We start from the raw sequence: 12,662 nt of genomic DNA on the forward strand, positions 1-12,662 counted from the left end.
AAATTCTTTTCTTAAGCTACCATATAACCGGTATTTAAACTACCCAAATACCCAGGAAATAGGTGTCAATATTTGGATGTTAAGGAAGAAGAGACTGGAGCTTGGAGAGATTGAGTTATTTGTCCATGGTTAGGTCGCTGGTGACTGGTAGTTCAGGGAGTTACTCTTGGGTCTGGCTTCAAATTCCCTTTTCTTTTCATGGTCCAAGTGTGCCCTGATGAAGGGGACAGGCGACAGGCAGAGTCCAAGGCCTCTTCCTGCTTGCAGTCTAGGAAGTGACACAGACAACAAACAAGTAAAGAAATCCCTGCTGTCAGAGAGTGGGAGGGGCTACAGGGGAGAACAAAGCAGCATTAGGGGACAGTGGGTGACAAAGTGGCATCCTGGTCCCACACATCCTAGGCCAAGAAGATCGTGCGTTACTGAGCTGGGCTGGCCCAGGGAGACCCAACCGCTCTGGACTGACACGCTAAGGTTAGACTTTATCCCTGGCCGTGCTGTGAACCAACTGCGTTTCTGGGAGAAGTCACCTCCCCATCACTAATATTGAGGAGACCCTGTCCTTCCTACCACACTCGTGATGAGGGAAGAGAAAGTGAATCAATGGGATGTGCACCCATTTTTTCAAACCTCAAGAGGTTATAAAAATACAAGGACTGTTTTTAACAGTTTTGGGTAACTTTGAAATGGATGGCTTCTTATGTGTACCTTGAGGGAGCATGTTCCTTTTGATCACTTCCTTGGTCCAAGAAGGAGGACCCCAGGCCAGTCTCAGGCAAGTTTGGGTTGGGTTTGTAAGCATCGGGGCCATTGGAAATGGGCAGTGGAGAGCTGGCCTCAAGGTTGTGCCATTGGAGGAGAGGGCCGGGGATGGGAGGACGGCAGCCGGGGCCAGGGAGGCAGACTGGGTGTCTGCGGGAGACGGGAGTCAGATGGGGTCCAGATTGGCACATAGTAGGGCAGTCAGGCATTTGGACAGCAAGAGCTTATTGAAGGCCTACTGTGTGCTGGGCCATGGCTGAAGAGGGAGAGGCTTAGGAGACGTTGTGAATCACGTCACAGTTTGCTCTAAGCTTGCCCTGTGCTGAGTGTTGTGGTTGCTGAGGAGTCACGCGCTTCTGGCCCTGAAGGAACATCCTACTTTGTAATTAATATCTGTCCTGTGCCACGAAGGAGGCAAATCAGCATTTAGTTTAGTGGGTAAGTTATCTACGTAGGTGGGGTGATATTTAAAGGCGTAGAATACCCTTACTCAAGGGCCACTGGGTCTGCCCGGGCATCCTTTGTGTTCGCGGATTGTGGAGAGGTTCTGGGGTCTTAAGGAGGGATTGGGAAAACTGGGGAACACCTGGTGGCTTTGAAGCAGCAGTTTCCTAACAGCTAGCAAAGAAATACTCCAGTATTTTAGCAGTGTGTGTGACCATATGTCTGTGTACTGGTGAGGACCCACCTTGCATTGGTGTGCAATACCTTTCCTGCCGTCGGTGTGTAACCATTCATGTGCACACAAAGCAGAGGAGAGAATGACTGGAAAGGCTTTCCGGGGGCGGTGGTGCAGAGTTGGCTTTTGTGAAATGAATAGGAGTATGGTAAAGAATGTTCTAGGATAACCGGAGAATGTGGGCAAGAGTGCCAGGGTGTGAAGCAACCTAGAATTTGACTGGTTGAGGGATGGGGGCATGAGGGTCCTGGTCATTAGGAGGCTCTGTGTGAGCACAGTGGCACCTGTGCTGTAGGAGGGAGGAAGAGCAGCATTTCCATGTTATCCTTCTCACAAGGGGAGGGGAAAGATCTGGACCAGGAAGGAGCAGACAAATAGTATCTTTATTTTTATTTTAAATCCTAGCCGCCATGTGCCGGGCGTGAGGCAGTTTGCTAGCCCAGTGTCTGATCTCCCAGCAGCCCCAGGAGGGAGGATTTTCATCATTCCCTCAGCTTACAGGTGAAATCAGAACTCAGTGTGTAACCTGTGCCTTGTCACACGGTGGCATGTGCAGGCCTTAGAACTTGGATTTGTTTGACTGCAAAGCCTGGACACCCCCCTCCGACACCATGTTGCCTCTGTGTTCTGTGAATTTGTAGTGACGTCTGTGAGGATCGGGCACTGGTATCTTCTGCAAAATGAGGACCAGAGTTCTTGCTCCTAAGCATTGGCAAGGCTCAGGGAAGAGGGAACCTCGGCTCAGGGTGCCTTTCAGTTTCCTTGGCGAGACCACTGGTGGTGAGATGGCTGCTTCAATGTATCTCCTGCTGTTCCTGAGCCTTTGACTTGACCTTCACTCTCGTGAGACCACTTTCTGATGGTGACAGAAAGAAAGTGGTGATCGTATGGATGCTGCGTATTTCTGGTCTTGCGACAGGTCTTTCTCAGAATAAACCAATGACATGGTGCCTGGTTAGGATTTGGCCTCTGCTCTAACTTTAGGGCAGGTGATGACACACGTCTGTGGGTTCAGGCACAGGAGGGTGCTACAGAAGGGTTCTGTGTGTGATCGGCTGGAAACTGGTTGTGATGGATGTTTTGCCAGCAGGATTTTACTGTCTGTGGAGAATGTGTGGCTGAGAAATACCAAGTGGAACAATAATTTATCTTTGGCTAGTAGAACTGAGTTTGGATTAAATGACATTTGCCTCAGAGTTTATCTGTTTTTTAATTTTTTCCTTTAACTCTGCAACCTCTGTATCAATAGTTTTATCTAGCTGGGTGAGTTGTGGGTACTTTTAAATTTGGCTTTAAAAAATGGGATCACATGAAGAGAAATGTGGAAGATGTGGGTTCGGACCAAGAGGGTTAAAGGCTCTGCTTTGCTACTCACGTACTGTATCCCCGTGGCCCCCTACCCTCCATCCTCTACCGCATCTCGGGCCTCCATACGTTCTTCTTCTTGTATCTTTCCTGCTCATTTAAGGTGCTGCTGGATAGTCAGATGAGTGTCCTCATCTCTGGGGTCTGTGAGGGACCCTCACTTTGGTCAGTTAACTGCAGAATTTTGAAGGAAGTTTTAAATCAGATTTGTTGATGGTGACCTTGACCGGCAAAAGAAACAAATTGATGATCTTCATTCTTGTCCTCCACTTGGCAGCTGTATACCTAAGAAGTCTGTCTTTCAGCGTTATACCTTTTCTAATCCCCCCAGTATTTCTGTGTTTCATACTCAAAGCAGGATGAAACCAAATAGTTATTACCATGCACATGTAGCTCTTAGAAGTTGGGTGGGGTAGGGAAGATTTTCACTGTGAAACTCTAAGTGATGTCTGTACAGGACATGTTTTGTGTGCCACCAGTAGAAAGGTAACTAAGCCTCCAACCACCCCATCTCCCAGGCTCGGTCACACCCTGAGCATCATTTGTAAGTCTCCAGTTGGGAGGTAAGCTCTATCCAGTTCTGCAGACCTCAAGAGTGTGATGACTCTGGGAAAGCCTTGTTTTTCCTCTGGGAAAATCCAAGTGGCCCCACCTTGTGCGGTTTTTGCAGGGAGAAGGGAAGAAGAGTGATGCTGGCGATGAAAATACTAGTGTTAATGCAGCCAAACCCTGTTTATGAATGTGTGCATGTGGACCTGATGGTGGCTTACCATGTTTTAAGCTCATATGGTGTATTATGTTTATGATGAAGAGAGACTTCTGGGTGATACTCGACTTCTGTATAATATCTTAGTGTCTTCACTAGTTTGAGTTGCACAGTGAGTCTATGAGGTATGCTGAGTTGAGGTTATATTTTTAGGGTGGGGGAAGTGGAGGCTCAGAGAGGTAAGTGGCCAGCTTGAGATAGATGTGAGTGGTAGGTCTTCTCATTAGTGTTTCACAGAGTTGTTTTGCTCTAAGAAAATTAGACTGACAATGTTTGTGATTTTTGAAGGAAGAGAAAAAGTTTCGAAGGAATGGATATTATGCTGTTTATGTTAATATTAAGCTATACCAAGGCTCTAGTCATAATATGACTCAAGACTGGGAATTTAAAGTACCACTGATAGAGGGAGAAGAAGCCATGAGAGTTCAGAGATTTTATCAGTGGATGACAGTCCATCCATCTATCCATCCATCCATCCATCCATCCACGCATTCATCCTTCTGTCCATCTCCTATCCATTCAACTCATCATCTATATATATATATTTTTTTTTCTTTTTTTAAACAAAAAATGTACAGTGTGCCGGCTTCCATGCTGGGCCCTGAGTCATCAAAGGTAAATCAGAATGACGTGTGGCCATTGAGGGTTTAAAGTGTGGCCAACTTAAATTGAGAGATGCTGTCAGTGTGAAGTATTCATCAGATTTCAAAGGCTTTATAGAAAAGAAAAAGTCAAATATCTTGTTAAACATTTTGTGTTCCTTACTTATGAAGTGGTAGTATGTTGGTTGTATGGGGTTAAATTAAATGTACTATTAAAATTAATTTTTCCGGCTTTTTTCTTGATTTCTAGGAACGTGGCTCAGGCTAGCAAATGACAAGTTACATTTATGGCTTGCGTTCTATTTCTGTTGGGCGGCACTGCCTCGGAAGCTTGTTGTCTAGTAGGGGAAGTAAGGTACACACCCACGTGTCCTCTGATAACATGCCATTCCCCCTCTTTTCTTCTCTGCCTTACCTCACCTTCTTCGGGCCTCTTAGTCCATTTCAGTCTGACGGAAGCTATTCTTACCCATGTCTGTGGGGGCCAAATTCATGTCTTTGTGGCACTGCTCTGATCTGGCCCGATGGTATTGTGCCTGTTGACCACTCTTGTGGCCTTCAGTCTTCCTCTGCCCCTCTGGCCCGTCCTCATGGATGCTTCCCTGGCCCTTGTTCCCCTCACAGCTCATAGGTATGGGGGCATTGTAGAGCCTTGTCTTGAGCTCCCATCACTGTCTTTGTGCTCATGATACCTGGGGGCTTACATTCAGTTTATACCTCCTGAGTCGGCCCCATCTATGGAAGTGCCTTTTGTATACCCCCGCTGGGAATGTTAAAGTTACCTCAGACTCACCCCGTCTTAACCAATGATATCCTGCTCTGTCTCTTCAGTCACCCAAGCCTGGAAACTGGGGCTCGTTCTGGATGTCAGCGTCATTCCCATCACTTTTCTCTTCTTGTCATCCTCAGATCTTATCAGAATCAAGTGTGGTAAACTCCTACCCACCCTTCCTCCATCTTAACTGTCCCACCTCAGTCCCCACCCTCAGCATCTCTCATCTATAGTGGCTTAATCATTCTTCCCTTCCCACATCCCATTCTCTGTTCTTCCAGAGCGACTTTCCAAAAATGCAAACCCACGCATGCCATTTCCCTGTTCCTAAAGTCCTTGGTTGATTTCTTCATTCGGGATAAAATCCACAATCCTTCGCCTAAAGAAGACTCTTAGTCATTTGGCCCCTGCTTCTTTCCATCATCATCTCACTAACCTCTGAGACGGATCCTGCATTCCAGGAATATCCACGAGATTCTCTGTAGCCTCCATGACTTCACACGCATTGTTCCCTGGGGAAGACCTTGCTCCTTGCCCCAGGTGATCACGGTACCTCCCATATGCCTTTCAAGATTTCGCCCTGACATCTCTACTTGGAATAAACTTCTGATCCCCGGTAACTCCCTCATTTTCAGCTATTTATTGGAGTTTGTTTTGTTTCTTTGGGAACAAAGCTCATTTCTTTTAATTCTGTATCTTTAAGTTCAAAACAGGTATGCAGGAGATATTTGTTCAATGAGTAAGTGCCAAATAATAAGGGTAGAGGTAGAAGCTTTTATAGAAGTTGTGATTCTAGCTGAGTCGGGATGGGAGCAGGGAAGGCCCCAGGAGAGGTGGCATTGGAGCTCTGCCTTCAAGTATGGTGGCATGGGGTTAGGAAGATGCAGGGGAAACCCTAGTGGTCATTCTCTATGTGCGGTGTTCTACAGGGCCCAAGAATCTAGAATAGGCCCCTCCCCTGCTCGGTACTGTCGTCGCTAGAGTAAAATAAGGAGGCCAGTCTTAGGAGTCCATCTGGGCTGGTGTCTGTCTTTGGTACTCGGCTTGGTTATATAACTCTGCAAAGCCGCCTTCCCCCAGTCCGCAGCTGGCTTGGCAGACAGGCACCCCATCCTTGCTCGTGGACTGCCCTGGGGGAAAGGAATGCAGAATGATGGCTTGCATTTTCATCTTGACTTCTCCTTTGGAGCTGTCTTTCTGGATAGTAGAGAGGTGACCTCAGCAGCCAGAGACAGGAAAGAGCAAAATGAGTCATCTCAGGCCCTAATGAGGTACATGAGGGACCCCTGCTGGGAGGGTCAGGTGAGGTTGCGCTGTGCCCAGGGTGGGTTTTGCCTCGGGGCTCTAGGCAGCACTGGAGCAGTGCTGAGCTAATTTTACCCACAAGAGCTGACTTTGCTGAAGGGCAGGGCTTATGACATTGACCTGAGCGTTCTGCGATGCCGGGAGAGCTCCCAGGGTACAGCCCTGTTACGTACCGGCCGATTTCCTCCTCTAGATGCATATGTTATTCCATTCAGTGTGCCTATCAGCAAGCAGAGTGCTCGGATGCACGGAGCTCCAGACTTGGTGGAAGGCGGTGGGGCTGGGTTTGGATCCGGCCTCCACTCCTTGCTTACCAGCCGTCCTACCTTGGACAAGTTATATAATCTCTCTGAGTCTCAGTTTCCTCATTTGTAAAGTAGGACTTTTCGCAGTGCCCTCCGCTTGCTCTTAGGATCACACATCGGGTGACACTTGGCCGACGTCCCCATGTGCCAGCCACTGGTGCAGCTGCTTTGCTCATAGTGACTCATCTAATCCTCTAAGCAGACTGGTAAGGAAGGCACTCTTGCTATCTCTGTTTTGCAAATGAGGAAACAAGGACAGGAGCAGACATTTCTGGAGGCCTACTCTGTGGAGCTGCACAGAGCAGATGGGCTTGGTCTCAGCCGGCATGCCTTTGAGGTACTCCCAGTATTCACTGGCAATTCTGGAAAACAAAGAGGTCAAGCCAAGAATTCTCGGGAAAGAGTCAGCACTTTTGCTGTGAACACTCTTTGTTTTACGTGACTTAGAGTTTAAGTTGACCGTAAACTAGTTTGTGTGGTTCTGATTAGCTTATGCCCTCTATCTCTGTTCCTTAGGTTAGGCTCATTGTGGTAAAGTGAGCTCTTTTTCTTCCCGCCACAGAGGCCAGGGAGAAGGTCCCAGTACAGGCAGACTTAAGGCATACTTCAGCAGTTGAAGCAGTCGAGGTATGGATCATCAGTGAGCTGATCTACTGTATCCACCCCCCCACCCCGCCCCAGGCCTTCTGCATCTTCAGGCTTACAGGGCAGAACAGAGGTTCCACATCATTTGAGTGGAACGGGGTTCATTTGGGGGAAGAGATGCTCACAAAATTGTTGGAAAGGCTGGAGCAGTGGCCGTAGTCCAGGGATGAGGAAGCCACTGCCGGGGCCTCCACACTTTTCTCAGTAGCTTCCCAGCTGGTTATTGGATACTGGATTGCCAAATGGAGTGGCCTTGGACTCACGATGGTGCTTGCCCGTAGAAGGAGGCAGGAAGCTTTAGCCCCACTCCCACCTTATAGGTCTCACACAAGTACATCCGATGGCTGGATGCTGGTTCACTAGCTTCCAGGCAGTGTGGGAAATGTAGTTTCTAGCAGTCTGCTTCTGCAGTACGAGAAGGTGCTTTAGGGGTGGGAAGGAGTTTTGGTGAGTCCATCAAGAATATGCACCCGCCACTACGCACTCCTTTAGAAGTGCCTGTGCAGTATTATCCCCAGACACTTAATATGTACCACCAGTTATAATACCGCAATATAATTAGGTCTGTCTGATGTTCTATTCAGTATTTGTTTATTTACATGAAATATATAACATTAATACACTTGTTATCCCCCAAATGCAGGCCATTTGCCCAGTTTCATTTTCTGAATTGTGTTCTCCTTAGTTTTTTTTTTTTTTTTTAATTCCAGCATAGTTAACATGCAGTGTTACATTAATTTTCAGGTATACAGTAGAGTGATTCAGTAGGTTAATGCATCACTCAGTACTCATCATAATGGGTTCTCCTTAGTTTTGATCAAAGTGGTTGATTTGTAATTTTCCTGTTCAACTCAGTTCCTCTTGGGAGTCATGCCCCGGACGGTTGTCTTGTTTACATGGTTTGTTCCCAGCTGTTTATTAGACACTTACTATGAGGCTGACACTATGTTGGATTTGGCACTGTGGATGGAGAAGTTACGGATTCTTCCATTGGAGACCATCCCTGGGAAGAGAATGACTAAGTCAGGTACCTGATAAGCCTACAGGCAGGTTATGATTGACATGCTGGACCGTAGGCTGAGCAAATTGAAAGAGAAATGGCTCCGACTATACTGAGAAGCAAGGCAGGTTTCATGGAGGGTGACTGTGGCTGGGTGGTTCTCGGGTGGGGACAATAACATCTGTCCAAGGGACCTGTGCAGATGTGGGGAGTGGTTTTTGTTGTCTCAGGGCTGGAGGCCAGAGCATGATTGTCACTTGGTAGGCAGGGCCGGAGATGCTAGGTGTCCTGTAAGGCATGAGACACTATGCAGATACCTGCCTTTCTTCAAAGAACAGTCGTATTCCTGTTGGGAATGACCAGCAGGCCTGGAAGGATAGCTAGGATATGTCCACTTGATCTTGGTCTGGGGAGGGTAGTAGGTCAAGCAAAGGGAACAATGCAAGCTCAGAGTTCAGAGTAAAGCAAAGAATGTGTGCTGAGTGGCAGTGGGAGGGAGTTAGTTCACGGTGAGAATAGAAGGTTGAGTCCCAGTTACTGAGAAATTTGAGATATTACATAGAGCACTTGGACTTAGCCTCTGGCCATTGGGAAGCCACTTGAGATATTAGCGCAAAGGCCGTGGAGCAGAAACCTAGCCTCGTCTTACCACCGTGTTGCAAGTAGACATCAGTGATGCCTTCTGAATGAATGAATGCCCCGGGCACGTCGTTAACAGGAGTTGGACTCGTTGGTGCCTGAATTTTTGCCAGGTACCGAGTCTGTGGTCCTGGAAGAGCCCGGCAGGCAGCATTCGGACTTCAGGAGAGTACAGGGCGGCCTGCTACATGCATCCTGTCTCCACATGAGACGAGAGGGTGGGCCTCAGGCAGTTGTCACATTGCCTCCACTGCAGAGAGAAGCTGATGTCTTAAGCAGCTTGAAGGAGACGGGGCTTCATCCGCTGCCCTCCCTTGTGGAGCCTGCAGGCTGCGAGGCATGTGCAGCGCAGACTGAGTCCGCATTAATGCTCCTGTCTCTCAAGGTAATGAAACATTGCCAGTCCCACCAGCAGTTTGCTGATAAGCTTCCTGCACCATGACCATGACTGCAGCTGCTCTTTGGGGAGTGGCTTGCTGGTCCAGGTGGGGACGCTGTCATGTGCTGTGCCCTGGGCCACCCTATAGAGTTCTGGGGGACCCTTGGACACTCTGGTCAGTTCTCCTTCCTCCTTTCAGGATGGGCTTTCGGGCTTGGGAGGGAGGGCTCGGAAGAGGACTGCCCAGACGTGTGTGAGATGCTACCTTGTTAGCATCTCTCCAACGTTTCATTCTGAACCCTTCAGGAGGAGAGAAACGGGGTGTGGATGTGTGGGGTGGCCCCGGGGTCCTCATTTTATGGTTCAGAGAAAGGAAGTGATTTGCCTAGGGTCCCACAGTGAGCTAACAGCAGGCCAGCCCAGCACCCTCATAGCACCCTCATAGCGGGATTTTGATTGTCCTCGGCTGCTGGGGGAGAGTGGGTAATGACACAGGCTTTGTGTCATGGGCTCAGCTACTTAACTACAGTATGGACCCCCAGCTTCCTCATTTGTTAAAAGGGTGTCATGGTCCTATCTGACATTAAGCATTTAAGAAGATGGGGTGTTCGAAAAGATTTATTGACTACAAAGAAATACAGAAGTATTTCTTCTTCTTTTGATGTGGGTGTTTATGGACTGGAAATGGGTGGGACTGTCTGTAGAGAAAGGATGGGAGGTGAAAACTTGGGGATCCACTTCCTCATTGCACAGGAAAAAGATTTTGCAATCAGATTTGGAGGCATAGCACTAGATATGGGAGATATGGGCAAATCTCAGGGTTGGAGGAAGTGGGGGTACATTCTTCCCTGGAGTTGGGGATTCATGTAGCAAATATAATGGGAGATGTGGCTAGAGAGATGGGTTGGGACCCATCCTGGAGATCCTGAATGCTGGCCTGAGGGCTCTGGGATATTATTTCTTGTGCAGTTCAGATTACTGGTTGGGGTCCGCTGGGAATGCCAGGGTGACCTGGGGCTTAAGCTGGCAGCACCTTCAGGATGGCCAGGGAGCCTAGGGTGAAACTGAGGCAACAGACGGGGAATCGTGCAGTTGGAGCAGGGGCCTTCAGATGGGACGATTCCCAAGTTTTGGGCACACTTTATTTCTTAGAGTGGTTCAACTCTCTCCTTGAGGTTATAATCAAAATGATGATATAGGTATAGAGCCGAAAAGTTTTCAAGAGTTTCATACCCATTAACTCCTGGGTTCTACCCAAATTAAGGGGAGATAGAAAGGAAGATTGTTCTCACTCCTCTTTTATAGATAAGGAAATGGAGACTCAGAGACAGATGGGATTTTTGAAGCCACTTGGCTGGTTGGTATGGAAGGCAGAAGCGGGGATGCCCAGTCTAACACTTCCTCCTGTGCCAATGACCTGGGTCAGTGGTTTTCTTAACCTTGCTTTCTCCACCCTTTACTGTCTTGGTTGACTTTCTTGGAAGCCTAAAATGGCCTTGGGTTTCAGAGGTTCCCGAAACAAGCTGTTAAGATTTTTCACAGATGAGCTGCGGGGAATTGGGAACACAAATGTTTTCCTTCCTCAAGCTCTTTATTGCTGTCATATTGTTTTTTCAGGTTGAAAATGCCCCTGAGAGCACTGAGCCCCAGTCACATCTTGAGCCTCTTCTTTGCTACCTCTTTCATCTGTGAATTTATATCCGTTTATAGATGAGGAGATCATAATGCAGTATTTATCGTCACATTTTACTAAGCAACTTACACGCATTAGGTAGCCCTCCTAAGAGCCCTATTTGGTAGATAACACTGTTACTTCCCATTTTCCAGATGGGAAAACTGAGGCTTAGTGAGATATGAGTAACTTGCTTAGGGAGAACACAGGTCCTAAATAGACGAAGGTCCAAGTTTCCTAATTGGAGAACTCTTTCCTCCATGCTATCCAATATATTAGCTGTCTCCCTGGTAAAAACACAGAGCTGCTTAATTAAGGAGGTACAGCTCACCTTGGAGGTTACACCATGAGAGCTGGGAGGTACTGTGAAGAGCTCAGAAGGCTGCTTGTTTTCAAGTTGTGCTTTCCTGAGTAACACAGCGTTGCGGAACTCCAGGAGTGGGGCTGGGATTGGGGTACTGGGTGGGGGAGGCGGCAAGTGGGGGAGAAGAGCTGGGGGAAGGGGAGCTCTGGAACCCAGTTGGAGCAGCTCTGGTGTTACCTCCTGTACAAGTAAGCATCTGCAGAGCATTTTGTTTAAAGGAAGGTCTCTGCTGCTGGGGAAGAAAAAAAAAGTTTGAAAACCACTGTGCTAGCCCAATGTGTCTGTTCACTAAAGCTGAGAGACAGAGTGGCTTAGCACTGGTCACATTTGTGAAGGGTCCTGGGTTTTTTTTTTTTTTTTTTCCCTTTTTTAAGGAAATGTGCATTCTGTCTACCTCCTCCTGAGGCCTTTGGGCACCTGGCTGCAGGTTCAGGGTCACGTAGCCTTAGAGTGGCTGCGGAAACTTCAGGCCACCCCCCGAACACCATCCTTGCCCTGTCTCATTCACCTTGGCTGTGTCTCCTCTTCAGACCTTGGGAACCTCACTGAGATTAGTTCCATTTCTGTGAGGGATAGAGTGGAGACGACAGCCAGTATTGTGTTACTCCCCTGGCCCAACCTTCAAAGGCATTGTCTAACTGAAAACATGTGAGTATCGAGTGTTCATTGTTTGCACAGTGCTGAGAACACAGGCCAGGCTCCTGACTCCGAGGGCCTTCCAGGGAGACAGAATAAAATCAGGAATATGGTCAACTCTTTTTGTAGAGAGTTATGCTTGTGATATATAGGATGGTTATCTGTGATAGTTATGTAAGGATGATTTCATCTCGTAGAAATGGGATAGGCAGAGTCTGGACAATAGGAAAGAAAGTTAGAAATTGGAGAGTGCATTCTAGAATTGCAAGGGATTGAGTTTGCATCGGGAGTTAGTTATTCCTGGCCTCTTCCACTTACTGGCTCTGGGACTTGCACAGTTTACTTTTCCTTTAAGCCTTTATTTCCTCATCTGTATGATGGGTGAGATTGCCTATGTCACAGGGTGTTTGATGGGGTCAAATGGGATAATATATGCAGCCTGGTTAGTATAATGCCCGGCACAGAGTAAACGTTGTTTAAATTGTGGTTGTTTTTGTGATTATTATTGTTATTATCCAGTGAGGAGCGAAAGAGACCATTTTTAAAAAACCTGATCAGAGCTTTGCGTCTCAAAAAATAGCACTCTGCTTTCAGAAATAGAATCAATCCAATCACCTTAAGCCACACTAATTATTAGCTTCAGTTTGCCTGGCTGACTTACCTCTTTTTGTCTCCACTCGTGTACCCACCTCTCTCCCGTTAGTGGCCCACACACGTAGCTGGTCACTGGACATGGCTCTTTATTGCCTGGGCTCAAATCCTTCCTTTTGC

General features: G+C 47.6%; 1 protein-coding gene across 5 annotated transcripts in view; it reads left to right on the plus strand.

Annotated features, from left to right (window-relative positions):
• Positions 1-12,662, plus strand: part of LPP (LIM domain containing preferred translocation partner in lipoma) — a 665,377-nt gene that overhangs the window by 34,378 nt on the left and 618,337 nt on the right. The window lies entirely within an intron of this gene.

This window comes from Lutra lutra, chromosome 1, assembly GCF_902655055.1.
Source record: "Lutra lutra chromosome 1, mLutLut1.2, whole genome shotgun sequence".
NCBI lineage: Eukaryota > Metazoa > Chordata > Mammalia > Carnivora > Mustelidae > Lutra > Lutra lutra.